The sequence below is a fragment of the Myxocyprinus asiaticus genome, chromosome 25 (genome assembly GCF_019703515.2).
Source record: "Myxocyprinus asiaticus isolate MX2 ecotype Aquarium Trade chromosome 25, UBuf_Myxa_2, whole genome shotgun sequence".
In the NCBI taxonomy this organism is placed as follows: Eukaryota; Metazoa; Chordata; class Actinopteri; order Cypriniformes; family Catostomidae; genus Myxocyprinus; species Myxocyprinus asiaticus.
In genome coordinates, this window is record NC_059368.1 from 27,832,822 (window position 1) to 27,855,062 (window position 22,241).

General features: G+C 38.8%; 1 pseudogene; it reads left to right on the top strand.

Annotated features, from left to right (window-relative positions):
* The first annotated feature begins 8,576 nt into the window (after positions 1-8,576).
* On the top strand, positions 8,577-9,647 carry LOC127415989 (4-galactosyl-N-acetylglucosaminide 3-alpha-L-fucosyltransferase 9-like; annotated as a pseudogene).
* The last annotated feature ends 12,594 nt before the right edge of the window (positions 9,648-22,241 follow it).

The window sequence follows — 22,241 nt, forward strand, 5'->3', positions numbered from 1 at the left end:
GTTATTGTTATTGTTAAAAAAAAAAAAAAAAATTTCATAAATTATATTTTTATAATTGTTTAATATCCATATAATGATATCTATTTCTTTGTTTAATACAGGAGAAATGAGTACTATGTACTATTTTCATACAAATAAATACTACATTACGTTGTTTTGTGTTCAACAATAGTGAATTATCAGTATTCCATATACAAATACATATTATACATGCTATTTGTTACTCAAGGTGGCATTATTGTTTCAGTGATTGACTTGATTCACATTTGACATTGCTGTTTAATGAAGAAACAACATGGAAGTAAACTATAGCAAGTGTAACACATAAACAGTATGATATGACTATTGTCATTTGGGTGTACTATTGAAATAATGCAAGTTATGAATCTATTTAGACTCAATAAGTGCCTGAGAAAATACATATGCATAGCTAATGTGTAGCTTATGTGTTATGTGGTTAACTATAGGTCTATTCATGTGGCCTGTGTGTGCATACTGTAGATATAAAACTATCTGTACTTACACTGGGTTAGTTGTTAACACCAACAACAACCACATTATAGCAACAAAAAAACAATAGCAAGTAGTAACAAGGTTTTCATTGAATTGCCTTGAAGTGCCATGTAAATTTCATTTTTTGTGAAAATGTAGTCAAACAATATCATTATAAATATACTTAAATACCATGACATTATCATCTGTTACCATCATTGTGCTATGATAAGGCCAGTGTTAGGTGTAATTAGGTACTGCAGTTACCTTAAAGTCAAATAGTAATGTAATACATTGCAATTAAAATTCTTGTAATCGGATAGTTACTGACTTTCAAACTTTTAAATACATAAATTTATGACTTGTTTTAATGTGTCTTTGTGTTTCTGTGACAGCAGAAGGGTCATTGACAATGACATTGAGGAAATATAAACATTATTTTGAATTTGTTAAGCAGAAAAACAAAGCTTTTCGGTGAAAATTGTTTAAGAAAGTAACTTAAAAGTAATGTATAATGTGATTACTTTCCATGAAGTAATCAGTAAAGCAATATGATTACAATTTTAGAGAATGAATTAGTGATTTGTAGTGGATCACTATTTTTAAGTAACTTACCTGACACTGGATAAGGCCACAGTACATTTATGTAAGTGCTAACCTAGAATAAATTTGTTGTGGAAAAAATATGAAAACATAAAGAAGTACAGACCAGCAGCACTGCACTTTAAAATAATTGGCCAGTGACATCTAGAGGATGAAAATCGTGCTCTTGCCACAGCAATGTTAAAGGGATCGTTCACCCAAAAATGAAAATTCTCTCATCCAGATGTGTGTGACTTTCTTCTGCTGAACACAAATGAAGATTTTTAGAAGAATATCTCCGTTCTGTAGGTCCATTCAATTCAAGTGAATGGTGGCCAGAACTTTGAAGCTCCAAAAGGACATAAAGGCAGCAAAAAATTAATCCATATGACTCCAGTGGTTAAGTCCATGTCTTCATAAGCGATATAATAGGTCTGGGTGAGAAACAGATCAAAATTTAAGTCAATATTTAATATTAAAAAATAATTTTTTTTACAATACATTCTCCTCCCTGTCCAGTCAACAAAAACAAAAGAAGAATGTGAAAGTGGAGATTTGTAGTAAAAAAAGGACTCTACACACGAACCCTGACGTGGTGTCACACTGGTGCCAAAACCCAGGAAGAAATTCGAAGAGATACATCGTCATGGAGTCCTCACCACTGAGGGGTTGCTGCGGTGGCCCCAGAGCCCACCTTGACTGTCCAGCCGGTCACCCTTGTGAAAATGGGGCCAGCCGACAATCTAGAAGCCTACCTCGATCACTTCGAGATGATGGCCGAGGTGTGGGAATGGCCACCTGACCAGTGGAAGGCCCGACTGTTGCCATTACTCTCCAGAGAAGCGCAGCTTGTGGCCCAACAGCTCCCCGCAGCCAAACTCCTTGTCTACGCTGACTTGAAGAGAGCCATTCTGCAGCGGGTTGACTGGACACCCAAACAGAGCCGACAGCACTTCTGTGCCCTCAAGCTGGGCAAACACGTCTGCCCCTTCACACAGCAGCTCCGGGATGCCTGCCAGAAATGGTTGCTGGTGGGGGAACCCCGCAGCGCCCAGGACATCGTGGACAAGGTGATACTGGAGCAGTTCTTTGCCCGGATGCCCTGTGGGATGGCCAAGTGGGTCCAGTGCCACCGTCCGGCGTCACTGGAGGAAGCGATCCAGCTGGCAGAGGATTACATGATGGCGTTTCCAGGATGCAGTGATTCAGAGTCTCTCTCTCTGTCTTCTTCTCTCTCTCCCTTCCCTACCCCCAAACCCCGCTTCTGCTCCACCTCTTTCCATCCCATTCCTACCTCCTGGAGGCTGGGCGGTCCTGTGCCCAGATTTTCTCCCTACTTAGGGGGTCTTACCCCACCCCCCCACCCCCGTCTCCCCTGCTAACTTTGCCTCTCTCTGCTATCCCTGCCAGGTTGGCGAGTCTGGTCCCACAGGTGTAGGAGGGGGGGCTGGGCCGGTCTGTTGGAGCTGCGGGGATCCAGGGCATTTCAGGACCATTGCCCCACAATGGAGGCATGCTCAATGTCATACGGTAAGCTTGGGGGGAGGGGCCTTCAAACAGCAAAAATGAAATTTAGTACGTTCTTGATCTTAGAGCAAAACTCCACACTTTGGGTCAGCTAACACAGGGGAATTTGCTCCAAGCTCAGGAACGTCAAAGCCGACTGTATGATAGGAGCACTCGACTACGGGAATTCACACTGGGAGTTAAAGTGCTTGTATTACTGCCTATCTCATGCTCTAAATTACTCGCCAAGTGGCAAGGGCCCATTGAGGTCACACGGTGAGTCGGAGATCTCGATTATGAGGTTAAGCAAACAGATAGGGGCGAAGCACATCAGGTTTACCACCTCAATCTCCTAAAATCGTGGAGGGAGGCAGTCCCTGTGGCCTTGGCACCAGTAGTCCCTGAGAGGATGGAGCTATCGAAAAGTGAACACGGTTTCCAAATTTGATGCGTACCCAATGCCCCGGATTGACGAATTGCTTGATCGGTTGGGCGTGGCTCAATTTTATTCGACACTGAATTTAACGAAGGGTTATTGGCAGATCCCCTTAACTCCAATATCCTAAGAAAAATCTTCTTTTTCCACACCGTTCGGCTTACACCAATTTGTGACTCTTCCTTTCGGTTTGTTTGGGGTCCCCGCCACGTTCCAGCATCTCATGGATAAATTTCTCCATGCTGCCACCTATTTGAACGATATCATTATTTATAGTAATGATTGGCGGCGACACATGCAACATCTGAGAGCTGTCCTGAGGTCGCTGCGACGGATGACGGGCTCACGGCTAACCCAAAGACGTGCACAATTGGGCGGGTGGAAGTTCGGTATCTGAGGTTCCACTTGGGTCATGGGCAGGTGCATCCCCAAGTTAACAAAACTGCAGCGATCGCGGCCTGCCCTAGACCCAAGACCAAAAAGGAGGTGAGACAGTTTCTGGGGCTGGCTGGCTACTACTGAAGGTTTGTGCCTAGTTACTCAGATGTCACCAGCCCACTGACTGATCTTACTAGAAAGGGGGCTCCCAATCCGGTCCAGTGGACGGTGCCGTGCCAACAGGCTTTTCTAAAAATTAAATCTGCACTTTGTGGGGGACCACTCTTACATGCTCCAAATTTCTCTCTCCCCTTTATTTTGCAGATGGATGCATCTGACAAAGGGCTGGGTGCAGTGCTCTCACAGGAGGTGAAGGGGGAGGAGCGACCAGTGCTGTACATTAGTCATAAACTCTCGCTGAGGGAAACTAAGTACAGCACCGTGGAGAAGGAGTGTCTAGCGATCAAGTGGGACATCCTCACTCTCCGCTACTACCTGCTGGGGCGGGCCTTCACCCTCTGTTCAGATCACACCCCACTCCAGTGGCTGCACCGCATGAAGGATACCAATGCGTGGATCACCTGTTGGTACCTAGCACTTCATCCATTCAAATGAGGTGATCCACAGACCAGGGGTGCAGATGGCTGTGGCTGATTTTCTCTCCAGGAATGGGGGGGTGGGGGAGTTTGCAGGCCGGATGTTGCCCTGGCCTGAGTCAGGCAGTGGGGGTATGTGGTGATGGGGGCGTGGTCGTGTGTCTGTTTGCGGGAGAGAGGGAGTGGTGTGGCTCATCAAGCTGGTTGACATGACTTCTAACAGCTGTTTCTCATTACAATGAGAGCGCAGAGAGCCCTTAAAATAGCTGAACACGCCAGAGAAGTGAAATAGAGGACAGGTGTGCAACGTTGGCATCTGTTTACATTGAGTGTTGAATCTATTGAGTATTGTGAAGAAGCTTATGTTATTTTGAGAGTGTTGATTGTTAAACTGAGTGAAAACACTGAAAAGTGTGCATATACTGCACACAAAGGCAAAGAAAATAAAAGCCTTACCTGAAGTGTCACTGCTCCCCATCTCCTCATTTCTACATATGAACCCTGACGTGGTGTCACAAGTATCTATACACACACACAAATCTGTGCTGGATTCTGTTGGTGTAGTGGTATGAAAAAAAAGTAACACTAATGGTGTTCGGGGTCAAATTTGACCCCCTATTAAAATGAATGGGTGAGAGACGATAAAACCATGCATTTTTTATTTGACAAATAAAATCAATAAATCAGCCACAATGCAGAACACACACACACAGAGAAATGAAGCGGTGATACTATAACACATCCACAATGCGGAACTCACATGCTCACACCCACACACACTCACACACACATGTTGGTGCGGCTATCCTTATGAGGACTCTCCATAGACATAATGATTTTTATACTGTACGAACTATAGATTCTATCCTCAAATCCTACCCCTAAACCTAACACTCACAAAAAAATTTCTACATTTTTACATTTTCAAAAAAACATCAATTTTAACAATGGGGACACTAGAAATGTCCTCATAAACCACATTTATAGCAAAATACGCTTGTAATTACCAGTTTGTAAACCACCCAAATCTGCCCCCAGTGCATGACAATATGTCCCTGAATAAAATTGTGACATGTAGTTAAAGTGTAAAAGTGAATTTAACATAACATTTTCTTATTTTATATAATAATGAATGGTGTTTTGTAGTGATTTAGAGGTAAATAAGGTAAAAACACCAAAACCCCTTTTGGAAACATATTTAAACCATTAGATCATCTCATAATAAATAAATAGAAAAAATGTGGATGTGCAACTTTTGTACTGTAAAAAATGTGATTTATAACATAATGTTTCATGGAATTACAAGATCCGTGTTTAACAAAGAAATAAAATAGAATACTACCATTTTTAAATTACTCTACATGATTTCTATTCCTCTCTGTTACACTCTTTTACAGGACCATCACACTTTCCAAAAAACAAAACAAAAAAACATGTGGTTTCTTACTTTGTCCAGAAATATAGGCAGAGTTCAGAATGGCATAGTGCCATCTTTCTATTTCTAACATAGACCGATATGGCAGAAACAGTAAGATTAATATGTGTAGTAGCCTATGCCCTTCCGAATTCAGCCATACACTCACTGCTGTCTCCAAACCTTCTTCATGTGTAAACGTGTGGATAACACTGTTGTACTTTCTTTATAAAGATAGAATATTATAAAATTAATGTTTACTTCTAAAGCAATTCTTACATTTCATAAACAGCTGAAAAACTGCTATTTTGGTAGGCTTAATGTAGAAACATTCCCAAACATTAATAGGCAAACAAATGATCTCTATTAGATGTTGCATCAGTTGGAGAGGGACATCTAGTGGATTTTTTTTTTTTCTTGTGCCACATGAATCCATGAAATGAAGCATGCAATAATATATTTTATATGTCCCAGGGGTTGGTTTTTATTAAAACTAACAGATGTCACATTAAATCTTGTTTAAATTAAAATAGTATGTATATTATACTGCTCCAGACAAAGTTTATAAATAGAAATAATTTTAATATTTGTTTTGTGAAAAGGATTTTCAGCAATTACAACTGTCCCACAGTTGTGATGTCATTTCCATCACATAAAACAATTTTGCCACATGTAAAGATTTTTTCTCTCTTTCTCTCTCTCTTCAGAAGTTAGTTTACTTGTTTACTAAAGAAATAACAGTGTCAGTGAAGAGCATGCTGGACATGAAATATAAGACATGTGATGTGCGGAGATAATATATTTTGTGCACCATTTCCAATGAAGCTATAATTTTATCAAAATATGCAAAAAGTGTGAAAATATTAATATTGAGGAGACTGGGACTAGTTGCAACACTTTTTACTCTAGTGAAAATGGTATTGTAAATTTCCACTTGTGGCAAGGAGGAGGGCGGGGCTGGGCCGTGATGACGCACGTCCGGCCCCTAATCAGGCTAATCAAGCTGATGAGAGGGATAAAGGCCTAGAGAAAGCTACAGGCAGCTGCCCTGTATGCATTTGTGTTTATGTTTTGTCTTTATGTTTTAATTTATCATTAAATAAAAATTTTAATTTTTCACTTTGTATGACAACCAAAATGACTAATACTGGTGACATAGGTTTCATGTGAACAACAGATGAGATGCAGAAGATAGGCTTGCGGTTAGGGCTGGGTTACACTGGCCTGATGTACTAGATGAGGTGTATTGTCATATCATTTTACAAGACCTGAATATGAGACCTGATCATGAGACCTAATGTTCAGTGCACAATATGTACTGTAGTTCCACTGTGTAATAAACTTTTGAAGTTAGGCATTTTGTGCTTGAGTACTTTAGAAGAGGGTGGTGCATGGCATAGCATCCCAACCTTACTTTTACAATGAACCATCAATTGGTTTCATGGGTAAATGTTTAAAGTGAATAAATCACAATGTATAGGCTAAATGTTAGAGCAGAATCTGGGGTCATGTTTGGGAAGTCACATTTCATTTGCCATAAGCCATTTAGGAAAAGCTTAAAATCACACCCACAGAGGATACATTACCATTTGCTACGCAGAACAGAACATTTCTCCTTTAAGCTGGTGCTCTTAAAAGGTAATGATTTGAATTAACTTCATAAATTCCAAACAAACCATTTTAATCTTATTCGGTCAGAGTAAAATAGCAGAATTGATGCTATTTTTGTTATTTATGATGATGAGTAGCACTGTAACTTTTGTAGTCACTCACAGAGTTGCCTTGGTGTTACTAGTTCAAAGTGCTTTTTATTTAGTTTTTATTGAGACATTTCTTTTTATTCTTGTTGGAGATACACTATATTGCCAAAAGTATTCGCTCACCCATCCAAATAATTGAATTCAGGTGTTCCAATCACTTCCATGGCCACAGGTGTATAAAATGAAGCACCTAGGCATGCAGACTGCTTCTACAAACATTTGTGAAAGAATGGGCCGCTCTCAGGAGCTCAGTGAATTCCAGCGTGGTACTGTGATAGGATGCCACCTGTGCAACAAGTCCAGTCGTGAAATTTCCTCGCTACTAAATATTCCACAGTCAACTGTCAGTGGTATTATAACAAAGTGGAAGCGATTGGGAATGACAGCAACTCAGCCACGTAAAATGACAGAGCGGGGTCAGCGGATGCTGAGGCGCATAGTGCGCAGAGGTCGCCAACTTTCTGCAGAGTCAATCGCTACAGACCTCCAAAGTTCATGTGGCCTTCAGATTAGCTCAAGAACAGTGCATAGAGAGCTTCATGGAATGGGTTTCCATGGCCGAGCAGCTGCATCCAAGCCATACATCACCAAGTGCAATGCAAAGCGTCGGATGCAGTGGTGTAAAGCACGCCGCCACTGGACTCTAGAGCAGTGGAGACGCGTTCTCTGGAGTGACGAATCACGCTTCTCCATCTGGCAATCTGATGGACGAGTCTGGGTTTGGCGTTTGCCAGGAGAACGGTACTTGTCTGACTGCATTGTGCCAACTGTGAAGTTTGGTGGAGGAGGGATTATGGTGTAGGGTTGTTTTTCAGGAGCTGGGCTTGGCCCCTTAGTTCCAGTGAAAGGAACTCTGAATGCTTCAGCATACCAAGAGATTTTGGACAATTCCATGCTCCCAACTTTGTGGGAACAGTTTGGGGATGGCCCCTTCCTGTTCCAACATGACTGCGCACCAGTGCACAAAGCAAGGTCCATAAAGACTTGGATGAGCGAGTTTGGTGTGGAAGAACTTCACTGGCCTGCACAGAGTCCTGACCTCAACCCGATAGAGCACCTTTGGGATGAATTTGAGCGAAGACTGTGAGCCAGGCCTTCTCGTCCAACATCAGTGTCTGACCTCACAAATGCGCTTCTGGAAGAATGGTCAAAAATTCCCATAAACACACTCCTAAACCTTGTGGAAAGCCTTCCCAGAAGAGTTGAAGCTGTTATAGCTGCAAAGGGGAGGCCGACATCATATTAAACCCTATGGATTAAGAATGGGATGTCACTTAAGTTCATATGCGTCTAAAGGCAGGTGAGCGAATACTTTTGGCAATATAGTGTATGAATAAAAGTTACTTTTATTCTCTTAAGAACAGAAAATTCCAAATACAAGAACTTTGCTGTGCTCTCTGGCCAGTACGGTGATGTTTGGAGGTGTCATATCTCTAAGCCTCATGTTTATCTGGTCCTCACTTCTGCCCAGATGTCCAGCTCCTCTACCAAAACAAAACTCAGAAAGGTACTACCCAAAGGGCAACCACTCACTTGCTGATAAAATGGATGAAAAACCTATACCACAACCTTTTGTTATGGATCTGGCTTGAAAATTACAGGTTTGACCTGAGAGACTGTAAAAAAAAAGTCAATATTGATGGTTGTCTGTTGATGGATGATAGATCGCTCTATAGCAAGACAGATGCTGTGCTCATTTTTCACAAAGCCATTCAGTGGGACATATCTAATCTTCCACCATCACCTCGTCCTCCATTTCAGCAGTGGATTTGGTTTCATGTAGAATCGCCAACCAATACGGAAAAAATTCCAGGTTTGGAAAACCTGTTCAATTTCATTCTCAGCTACAGAGAGGATGCTGACATTTCTGTGCGGTTACGCTTGACCATCAGAAAAAATGCAGATAGATAGGAGTTTAAAGTTCCCCAAAAGGACAAACTGGTCTGTTGGATTGTAAGTAACAACAATCCCTCAACAGGTGTCACTGCCAGGAACACATATTTCAGAGAGCTCAGCAAACATATCACAGTGCATGTGTTTGGGAAGGCTTATGGGATTTTCCTGGATTACAAGGATTATTTTCCTACAATAGCAAGTTGCAAATTTTACCTGTCCATCCACAAAATTCCATCCACAAGGATTATATCACTGAGAAGTTAAATGGACCGCTCACAGTAGGTACCGTCCCCGTCGTGTTGGGACCTCCCAGAAAGAACTATGAAGACTTTGCTCCCCCTGACTCCTTCATTCATGTAAATGACTTTCCAGATGCAAAATCACTAGTGGAATATTTGCTTCACCTGGACAAGGATACAGATGCATATAACAGGTTCTTTCACTGGAAGAGACATCTGTCTGCAAGGCCTCATTTAATACAGCAGAACCAAGAGTTTATTCTGGCTATTTGCTCTGCCTGTGAATATATAGGTAAACACAAGGAATACAAAGTCATTTATGATATATATAAAGGGTATTTCACTTAATCTGAGGCCACATCCAATTTTGGACTTCTATATGCAGTAAGTTTGTATAGTGGTTGTATGGACATTCAGGCTGTCGGTTGATAGTCAGTTGCCAGTGTGTTGCTAAGACAGAATATAATTTATGACAGTCCAGTGTGAGATTAATAAAGTGCAGTGCTGATATATGTTGATCGTGAGCGCTCAAGAATTCAGAAATCTGATTGCTTGGGGGAAGAAGCTGTCACGAAGTCGGCTGGTGCAGGTCCTAATGCTGCGATACCGCCTGCCTGATGGTAGCAGTGAAAGCAGCCCATGACTCGGGTGGCTGGATTCTCACCTCCGATGATGTGACTGGCAGTTCGCCCCACACTTTGCAGGGCTTTGCAGTTGAGGGCAGTGCTGTTGCCGTATCAGGAAGTGATGCAGCCAGTCAGGATGCTTTCTACAGTGCTGGTGTAGAACCGTGTGAGGATGTGGTGGTTCATTCCAAACTTCCTCAGCCGTCTCAGGAAGAAGAGGTGCTGGTGAGCCTTCTTCACAACGGCCTCAGTGTGGACGGACCATGTGAGTTCCTTAGTGATGTGGACACCAAGATGTCCACATCGCTGAGGAACTCACATGGTCCATCCACACTGAGGCCATTGTGAAGATATGGAATATATCACTATATACTATATCACTTTCAGATGTGAAAGTAAAACTAAACAGTCACCACATGTGACTTTCAGATGTAAAAGTGAAAGTGGAGATTTAGAGTAAAAAAAAGACTTACATTTCTATCTGTTTCTCAATCATACCTATTATAACGCTTCTGAAGATTTGGATTTAACCACTGGAATTGTATGGATTAGGCTGCTTCTATGTTTCCTTTATGTGATTTTTGGAGCTACAAAGGTCTGATCACCATTCACCTGCATTGTATAGACCTACAGATCTGAGATATTCTTCTAAAAATCTTTGTTTATGTTCTGCTGAAGAAAGAAAGTCATACATATCTGGGATGGCATGAGGGTGAGTAAATTATGAGAAAATGTTTGCTCTTTGAGGTAAAACATGGCAAAGAAGTCAAAATCATCGGGCTCTGGAGACATTAAAAGACACTTACATGTTCAGGATGAAAGCCCCGACAGACTTACAGACCAGGGACTCGATTTGGATGGTGCAGCGGGAGAAGGAATCCAGTGTCAGTTGTCCAACATGTCGGTGATGTTGACGAAGGTTCTTGCTGACTTGGAGGATCTCGCTGTAATACGTCGATCGATTACGGCGATGGAAATACAATTCTCTGAGTTAGTTACAAGAGTGTCGGATGCTGAGAAATGAATCGATTATTTGGAGTCTTCGGAGAGGGAATTAACCGCTAGTCCGCCCGCGACCAAAGTTGATCTGGAACGTATTCTTGAAAAGTTTGAAGATCTTGAGAATAGAAACCGCAGAAATAACATCAGAATTGTTGGAATTCCTGAGCATGAGGAGGGCAGAGATATGGTGAAATTCCTAGACGAGCTCTTCCCGAGTCTGCTCGACATAACAGGCCACAAGCTGGAAATCGAGCGAGCTCACAGAGTCCCAGCTCATAGATCTGCTGAGGGAGATAGGCCCCGATCTATTCTGGCAAAATTTCTGAGGTCATCTGATAAAGATCTCGTGTTGCGCCAGGCGAGGAGCAAAGGGAAGCTTTCTTGGAGGAATCATAATATTTTTTTGTTCCCGGACTTTGCGAGTTCGACAAGAGAGAAACGCGATCGGTTCAAGGAATGCAAGAAACTCTTACTTCAGCAAAAGGTCTCATTTGCTCTAATGATTCCGGCCAAACTGAGAATAGAAACGAAGAACGGTCGCAAAGTATTTAAATGTCCAAATCAGGCAATGTCTTTTATTGGGTGAGTCAGTGGGTGAGTAAACCATTGGATGTTTCTCATATGAGTGGGTCTGACTCGCTGTACTTACTCTGGCTTTTGAGCGTTACTTGGGCGTCATTTTGGTTTCTTTTTGCATTGGCTCCGCCAAGCGGCTGGAGTTTGTTTTGTGAATAACACTTTCCTTAAAGAAGTTTTTGCATTGATGAAAGATTACTTTTGCATTGAAGTTCCCGGCCAGTTTGAGAGTGGACACTATGGATGACCGCAAAATATCTACATGCTCACACAAAGGGGGCAGTCATTAATTTAGAGAACAAGCACATGAAAAACTGGGTCCTAACTAGTGTTATGATCGCCAGACAGATCACTTTGAGGAGTTGGAAGTCGGCTGGAGCGCCCCCTTTTCAGGAGTGGTGTTCAGAGATGGCCAGAGTGGCAGCTCTTGAGGAGGGGATATCTAGAAGACTGGGGAGTCTGGACATGCTTGCGAAGAAGTGGGGCAGATATCTGTCTTTTTTGGAGGGCTCTCATGGAGGGACAGTGGAGAGAGAGGTGTAGGGGTTTTATGTGTGTGATTGTTTTATTTTATTTTTTTATTAATTTATTTATTTATTTTTGTTGTGTATCTATGGTTGTGTGACCACTGGGGTGTTGTTGGGGGTCGGGTGGGGGATTGGGGGGGGGGGTCTTATGGATTACTTTTATGCTGCCTTTATGTGCTAACATATCTACAGTATCTCTGCTTCCTCTGTCCAGTCTCCTGCAGATCCTACACATGTTCCCATTACTGTTTCCACCCTAGCAGCTGGTAGTGCTTCATCAGTACTTGATGTTAGTAAGCATATTAATTTGATGCCTCTCTTCTGAGGTGTTGAAGAATTAAAAAATTGCCTACCAGATAATGTTGTGGTTCATTTAAATGAACAAAAAGTCACGTCTCTCTGAAGCAGCAGTGTTGGCTGGCGAGTTTTATTTAACAAACAAGATCGTTTTCCCCATTTCAGAGTGTCAGAAGGAGGATGTCTTTTCAGTTGAATCATCGGGGAATGGTAATTTCCATGTTTTCTCTGGGCATGAAACACACCCGAATAGGAAACACATTTTTATCTTGCATCGCAATGTTGACAAGGATGTCTGGTTCTCCTGTCTTGACCCATATCTCCTGATTGTGAAGCTTGGAACCAAAAAATTAAAGCTCAACTCAACACTATTGTGACTGTTACTTCTGTTTGCCCTGTGTCAGATTCTACATTACTAGTCCTCTGTCTACAAGCCATTCATGTATTCTGGGGTCTAAAGTGTCGAAGCCTAGACGTGTCACTACACTGAGAGACATGGGGCAGCCCAGCCTCTCATGTTGTATGAGTACCCCCATTACAGTCATTTGTAGGAGCTAATGTGCCAGTTTGAGGTGTTAAGCTAGGCTGAATTGACGTTCCCTTGCATAAGGTGTGCTTGAAGTCTAAATTGGTTACAGGGCTTGTAAAAGTAGCAGGGGCGTTGCTGGGGTTGGAAGAGATAAGGGCCTTAGCCCCCAGAGACCCAATCCCAACCCAAATAAATAACTGATATTTGTTTAAATGGAGGTGAATGACCAACTCTAAAGTATTCACTTGTTAACATCTAAAAAATAATCCAAAAATAATATATATGAAGTTTTGCCCTTTTAAAACGAATTGTCTGCATAAATCAATCTACTTCTCATTTACTGGTCTGCCATGGGTCATCTCATACAGTACCTCTTGAGCTCTCTATCTCCTCCTAAGTATAGTAAGTATAGCTTTATATTTTTCTGGTGTCCCTTTGAACATTTGCATTGTAGCACTGCTGACTCTTAATGTAATATAATAATTTATGTGATGAACACGTCTGATAAATGATTAAATGTAACCAAAATCTTTTTGTTACAAATTTTGATGAAATTGGTAATGATTTTGGTATATTTGTACACTTTACAATAAGTTTCCATTCATTTACATTAGTTGATGCTTATGATTAGTTTATTCAGCTTTGCTAATGTTAGTTAATAAAAAAATATATATTTTTAAATTGTTAGTACATGTTAGTTCAAAGAGCATTAACTAATGTTAACAAATACAACTTTTGATTTTATGTATTGTATTAGTATCTGTTGAAATTAACATTAACTAAGATTTAAAAATGCTTAATGAGGATTGTTTGTTAACTAATGTTACAAATGGACCCTTATTGTAAAGTGTTACCATTTTTATTTATTTATTTTTTCAATAATTAATCATTTGCGCTGGGTGATAAAATTACATTGTTTAAAGGAATCATTGACCAAAAATTAAAATTCTCTTATCATTTACTCACCCTCATGCCATCCCAGATGTGCATGACTTTTTTTACATTTACATTTATATTGACATTTATTCATTTGGAAGACGCTTTTATCCAAAACCACTTACAAAAGAGGAATAATACAACATAAGCGATTCATATGAAGGAGACAGCAGTACGAAAAGTGCTGCATTACAAAGTTTCACTTGCATCAGAAAAATACTATCCAAGACAGATTAGAGTGCAACAAGATTAATATATATATATATATATATATATATATATATATATATATATATATATATATATATATTTATGTAGCCAGTGGGTTGAAAATAATCACCACAGGATACAAAAATATATTTTGGGGTTTTATTGTGATGGCAGTTAAATAAAGAAAAAACAGTGGTCGATGGGGCCTTACAGAAAAATTGAATAAAAATAAATAAAATATAAAACTGTGTTTTTGTACTTATTTGAAGAATAAAAAATTAGTGACTCAAAAAGAACCATGTCCCAAATGAGAGCCAAAAAAAAAAAAAAAAAAAAAAAAACATTCAGTGAATTTCAGCACAGTGAAAATCAGTAGAATCTAAGAAAAATTTTACTATGAAATACAGTAGAGGCAAATGTCCAAATAAAGGAAAAACAGGGCATTAGCTTACATCATTCAGCATATATCATCTTAACACATGCATATATTATTCATAGCATTTTATGCATTTAACACATACTTAAATCACTCAAATCACTCTTTCATACATTTTTAACCAGGCTTTAAGGACATGTAACAGTTCAAACAATAAAATTCTCTTTACACATGTAAGCCCAACTGGAAAACACTGTGGGCTATAAACCATTAAATAAGATATGATTAATTCAAAATTTACATACACAGCCCTCGCATGTGCACCAAAACTTTATCAAACTCCACACATGTAATCCATATGCATCCTTCAAAAATGATCCATAATAAACACTCCATTTTAATATTCGACTTTTCTGAACACATATTTAATGCAATTTATGAGTATTTTGTGTAAAATGTAATATTTACCCAAAGAATTATCAACCGATGAACAAAACCGGGAGCTCTCTTGCACAATGTATGTTCTCACATTTCTAACACCAGAGAGAGCTGGAAAGCAGGTGTCATAAAACTCTGGTTCTTAAAGGAGCCACATCCAATTCATGACTAGAGTTAAATTACATGAAATTTCTCCACTTTTCTTTAGCAGAACACAAACGAAGATTTTTAGAAAAAAATATCTCAGCTCTGTAGGTCCATACAATGCAAGTGAATGGTGATCAGACCTTTGTAGCTCCAAAAAATCCAATTTAAATCCATATCTTCAGAAGCGATATAATAGGTGTGGGTGAGAAACAGAACAATAATCAAGTCCTTTTTTGCTCTAAATCTCCACTTTAACATTTACTTTCAGATGTGAAAGTGAAACTAAACAGTCACACATGTGACATTCAGATATAAAAGTGAAAGTGGAAATTTAGAGTATCTGTTTCTCAACCATACCTATTATAACGCTTCTGAAGATTTCCTTTATGTGATTTTTGGAGCTACAAAGGTCTGATCACCATTCACCTGCATTGTATGGACCTACAGATCTGAGATATTCTTCTAAAAATCTTTGTTTATGTTCTGCTGAAGAAAGAAAGTCATACACATCTGGGATGGCATGAGGGTGAGAAAAAGATGAGAGAATTTTAATTTTTTTGGTGAACTAACCCTTTAAATCTTAAAGCTACACTATGTAACTTGCAAGGAACATTTTACGTAAATTGTGATTCAGCCCTGTTTTTCTGCATGGATGAATCTTATGGTTTGAGAGCGAAGTCATGATGTGCTATTTTCATGTTGACATTGTTATTCGTTTAGACATTTATAACCAACATATTACTTCTTTGAGGAAGATAAACAACATTCTTAATAATATTTTCATATGATTATTCAAGTGTTTTATTCACAACACATTAATATTTGCGTTATACTCTACATAGTAATTTAAGAGTTGAAACTTGTGAAATGGCTGAAATGACTTCAATTGAAGACACTTATTTTTATATTGCAATCTACTGCCTCAGTGGACAATGCAAGTGAACTGTAATACTGCAATAGTAGGCCTATGCACTGCACACAACAAGACTGTAATATAAAAATGCCAAACACGGATTTAATCATGAGGAAATATATTTTATTGAACATGAAAACATTCTGCAGAAATATGCAATATAAAAACTACAATAATAAATGTTTAATTGTTTCTTTGGAAGTGAAGTTATAAGAGAGAGATGATTACAAGCTAAACAAATGAATATACATTACTGTACTATGAAATCGGTCCATTATAAACAACTTGAGTTGAGCATACATTCATGGGGGACTATCTTGTGCCTTTAGTGATTTTTAGATCTGTTCAAACAGGCTAGCTAAAAGGGAAAAAAATGGTTAGTGCTCCAAAAATACTTTATTGGCTTATACTTGCTTGCAACATTTTGACCATTAGGTCTTTTTAGGCAAAAACATATTTCTTTCTGCTAAAAGGGCCATGGAAAGTGACAACAACTTGTGCATTTCTGAGACTGATGTAAAAAAAAAAAAAAAAAAAAGCCTAAAAAAACAGCGGCACACACACGCTTAGAGACACACACTTTGTGAATCTCGAAACTGCAGATATGTTATAAAATACTCAGAAGTCAAGTAAACATGTAACAGTAACTTCACCGGAACAAAAACGAAACTTATACAGTATAGTAAGCACATTGCGATCGATACACATGAGTAATGTTCGATTCATTAAAGTGTTACAACAAATATAAGCCTCAACAACCCTACCAGAAAACATATCCAAGTATTATAGTGGACAAACAACTTTGCCAAACACTTCAAAACAGTTAAAAATCCATTAGGAGAGTGATTTCACGGCACTGCTGTCCTGAGTCTTGAAACTGCGATTAACTGAACAGCTGCCGCACTTGCTTCCCATTTCATGCAACACAGCCGGACCTTCTTTCTGAGTTTACGGACAAGACGTAAGCACACAAGAATGAATGACGTATGCTTGCAACTTTGTGCCAAATCCAAACCAACAGCTCTAAATAAAAATATATTTTTAGGCTTACCCGTAGTGAATAAGACAAGGACAGGGTTTTGAACATGGATTTTTTTATGCACTCACTTAACTTTTGTGAACATTTCTTAATTGCAACCAAAAAATTATTACATAATGCAGCTTTAAAGAGTTTGTAACATTGCTTTTAACTTGTTTTAAGAGCTCAGTTTTTAAATATGAATTAAAAAAATTGCCCAGATAATGTTGTGGTTCATTTAAATGAACAAAAAGTCACGTCTCTCTGAAGCAGCAGTGTTGGCTGGCGAGTGTTTAACAAACAAGATCGTTTTCCCCATTTCAGAGTGTCAGAAGGAAGATGTCTTTTCAGTTGAATCATCGGGGAATGGTAATTTCCATGTTTTCTCTGGGCATGGAACACACCCGAATAGGAAACACATTTTTATCTTGCATCGCAATGTTGACAAGGGTGTTTGTTTCTCCTGTCTGATATCCAACTGATATTTGTTTACATGGGGGTTAATGACCAACTCTAAAGGGTTCACTTGTTAACATCTAGAAAAGAAAAAAAAATCCTAAAAATAATATATATGAAGTTTTGCCCTTTTAAAATGAATTGTCTGCATAAATCAATCTACTTCTCATTTACTGGTCTGCCATGGGTCATCTCATACAGTACCTCTTGAGCTCTCTATCTCCTCCTAAATGACAGTGTCTGACTGTTTTCTGAATAAAAAAATTAAATTAAATAAGTTATCTGTATGTCTACACATCTTAAAATATTATTTAGATTATGGTTTAAGATGTCAGTTTACATGCAGCATACAGTACTCCTACAAGGCTACAAGCATATTAATTTAGGAAAAGTGGTTAATTAACTGAGGTGCATTAAGTAGCTTTCTAATCTCTGACTTAATGGATATGGCTTCAAGAATGAGTTGGCTTGCTTGCCTGCTGAGCTCAAATAGGAACAAAAATTATTTGCCTAATATTAGGTCAGTAACGTTACAGCAGCGGTTCTCAAATTTATTTGGTCACGCCCCCCATTGAAACAGCAAAAACATTCGTTACCCTAACCCTAACGACTTTAATCTTGTAATGCTACTAATTTATTCTTGTAATTTTGACTTTATTTTCTAAATTTGACGACTTTATTCTCAAAAATGTATTTATTTATTTATTTATTTATTTTATTTTTTGCCTGACACTAAAAAGCCGTCGTACCCATTAAGGCTATCCATACATTATTATTTTTATTTATTTATTTATTTTTTACATTGAATTGTTATCTGTTTTCATTCATCCAGATTGTTGCAGAATGTCAGGTAGTATGTTGGAATTTATTTCTAAATCTAAATAAATGACATGAGAAATAAATAACTGTTAAAGTTATTAACCAGTCTACATGCATGGGGCACTTAATATGTATGAAATAAATAAATCTTTCTCTCTGTCTGTTTCTTTCTTTTGCTCTAGCTTGTGTACTACTATTGGAACTAGGCAGTGAAATAATGCAGACATTGTTGGCTTCTGTGTAACGAATTGTTAATGTTCCTCATTTGTAAGTCACTTTGGATAAAAGGTTCTGATTTAATGTAAGTGAACTAGTGACCCCATGCGGTTATAGCCCAATAAAATTAAATACACTTTTTATCCACTAGATGTCACTGTCCAGCTGATGCAATGTCTAGTAAAGTTAATTTGTTGAGTGCTCGTGGAAGAGATGTGTTTTCAGCTGTTTCTTGCATGTTGAAATGGTTTCAACCATTCAGCTCGTTCCACCACTGAGGAACAGAGAAAGTGAATCTGGAGAGCGACTTTGTGCCTTGAGAGGGGACATAGACCTGAAGGAGAGAGTTGAGGTTGAACTTGTAATATGAAAATCAAGTCGCAAAAATACGTTTTCATGAACTGTGCTTAATTGCTCCAGGTAAAAAACAGTTGCCAAAAAACAAATAATCTCAAATACATTTCTGTATTTGTAACTTAAATGTCATATAACTAAAAATAATGTAGTTACTCAGACACAGGACTTATATACTGTAATGTTAGATTTCAAATGCTTTCATGTGGTTATCATATGACAGAAAGAGACTGTGCATTGTAAAACAGTCACGATGTACATATGTTATAGGAAATAGTTAGCCCAAAAATGAATAATTCTATCATTATTTACTCACCCTCATCTTGTTCCAAACCTGTATGACTTTCTTCCATGGAACACAAAATGAGAAATTCTGAAGGATGTGTTGGTCACACTTTTCCACACTAATTGTTGTACATAAATATGCACACCAGAGCAAAAGGCAAAAACACTGTCTTACTGTTTATAAAGTGCTGAAACTGTCTTTGGTGAAAATCAACCTGGAATCATGTTTAATTGTGTAACAGTCACAAGAAGCCTCTTTGCAACCTGATCTTCTTCAGAAAGCAGCACAATGAAACAAACACAGGTGTTTCATGATACGTTTATAAAAATGAAAGTTCTTTTTAACTTTACTTGGTGTCTAAGTACGTGGCGATCTTGCACAAGATGCTAAAAGAAAAAACAATGAGATTCAGCGCAACAATCAAAGACGCCCATCCAGTGCGTGTTAACAGTATATGTAAAAACAGCTCAGACACATACAAAAGCATGGTTGAACAGCCCCTAACTTGCCCTATCCTTGAAACACTGACCCAAAACCGACAGTTTGTCAGAACTCGTCTAATTGGGGTCGGGTTGAAGACCTCTATTGCACGTGTAAATAACCGAATCATGATTTTGGTATTCGAATAGTGGCGCGTTGAGTGGTTAACCGAATGTCAACTATCCGTGCACATCTCTACTCAAAAGAATGATTTGTTAATGAATTCAATATCACTACTTCTCTCATGAACGCCCCAAGAAAATCTAGGGCAGATGTCAAGATTTTCAGTGAATTATGACTTAAATTGTGGTAAGCTATCGTATGACTTCAGAAGACTTGGAATAAAGCACATGTCATACTGATCACATTTACAATACTTTTATGGTGCATTTGTGTCATTGTTGAAGCATGAAATCTTTAGTACCTGTTCATTGTAATTGCAAAAATGCAAAAAAAAAAAATTCAAAATTTCTCCTTTTGTGTTCAGTGGAAGAACGAAACGACATGTAAAGAAAGTTTGGAACGACATTAGGGTGAGTAAATAATGGGTGAAATATTGCAATAAAATATTTTAAGCAAAAGCCAGGGGAATCCAATATGAGAGAATCTGACACGTGCATGTCACCTTCTTGTGGATCACCCAGCTCACAGTCATCCTGAGACCTTTCACAACCAATGACGAATCCATTTGGCTGCTTGAAGGCTGCTTCACTTGTTAGCTAGCGGGGGCTAATCTGCTTCTGTTCTCATCATCTTCTCCTTTACATTCACCAGTAAACCTGCCAACAGCAGTTAGTAGCTTATAGAATAAAGCAGTAATAAAAGAAGAATAAAGCAGTATGAGCATTGACTCATAAGGACACAAAGACTAAGGAGACTAACACCAAACAAGTGCCAATTGTGAGTCAAAATGGCCACTGGCTAGTTATTGGCTAGTTGGCCAGTTACTTTATAAGAAACATAAACATAAAAAACTTTAAAATCCAAAATACTTTTAAATCAGATTGTAAGAACTAGAGTTTTAAACTTGCTGATGTAAGTGATGTGCCACGTGCGCAATTCAAATTACACCAAAAACCACTGCTGCAACTCTTCCGTCTTCTAGCAAATTTTTCCTCATTGGAAAATGTATCAAACGTTTACACCACAATGAAAATATGAGGAACTAAATCACAATCTTATTCATGATTTTGTGACGGGTATCACAGAGCTAATGAGACCGAGTGTTCTCATGATGCTGCAAGTGAAACAAGGATCTGCGCTATTTGTCACAATTATGCAAGAAAAAAAGAACAGCTTAATAACTCCATTGTCATAGGTGTTTTTGTTGTTGTTGTTGTTGTTGTTGTTGTTGTTGTCGTTTTTAAGAATGCAACATAGCTACAGTTTCATGGCTGGTAAGAAATATCAGCATTTTCTCAATTCGTCTGCCATTGGCAGGTGTGGCAACAAGTTCATTATTTGAATCAGAATGAGCTTTATTGCCAAGTATGCTTACACATACAAGGAATTTGTCTTGGTGACAGAAGCTTCCAGTGCACAAACAATACAGCAACAAGACAGAGATAAAAAAAATAAAATAAAAAAAATAATTGAATACAAATAAAAAGCGAATAGAAAATATAAGTATATATAGAAATACGCAATAAGACAATAAATATATATATGCAGTCACTGGTGTAGAGGGAGAAGAGTAGTGGGGAGAGCACACATCCCTGAGGGCACCAGTGCTGATCGTACAGGTGCTGGAAGTGAATTTCCCCTATCTCACTAGCTGCTGCCTGTCCATCAGAAAGCTGGTGATCCACTGACAGATAGACATGGGAGCAGAGAGTTGGTGTAATTTAGTCTGGAGGATAGTTGGGATGATGGTGTTGAAAGCCGAACTGATGTCCACAAAAAGGATCCTTGCATATGTCCCTGGTCTGTCCAGATGTTGCAGGATATGATGCAATCCCATGTTGACCCTGATGATTTAGTCATATGCAACAGCTTCTAGTACCATTATTTGAATGAATTGTGTTCTACAAATATAATGTTCTAAAGTTAATCACCACATAATAAGCAGAGAGCTGTGATACCCACACAATAAAAGAGCTAGTCACATGAGAACTTAGGTCACATTGTCTATGATGCATCAGGGTCATTGGTAAAGCCTGGACACAATGCCTCTCTTTCTCTCAGAGTGAAGGATAGTGGTGTCTGCTGAATTCAGAGCTGGACACAGGAAGTTAGTTGGTCCTCTGATTAGTTTTTGGCCTTGCTCTGGTCTGGACATATTTAAGAGTCCTGGATATGTTCCTCAACTCATCCCAGTCATTCTGTGGTGCACTGGAAAATTAGGGCTGTTTTAATGCTTGTTACGGCCCCTTTTGGGCCGTATTGGTTTTTCTTTTGTGTTTGTATTCTGTGCTGCAGATTGGTGGTCGTTTGTATCTCATTAATATTGATGAGATACACCTGTGCCAGTGAATGCTGCATGGCATTTAAGCGGCTCTTGCCCACTCTTCACTTTCTCCTCTTCCCCATCCATGTGTTCTTTTTGGTTTCTGTTATAATTCATTTTATGTTAACATTTTCTTTTAATAAATATATTTTTATTTGAACATTTAACCCACGTGTGGTCTCCCTCTTTGTCACGGCTTATGAGCTGGTCATGACAAATGGGTGCTCGTCCATGATTTTTGTGGAGATTTTGAATGATCCCTTTGTTTTGGTGTGATTTTGTAAATTTAA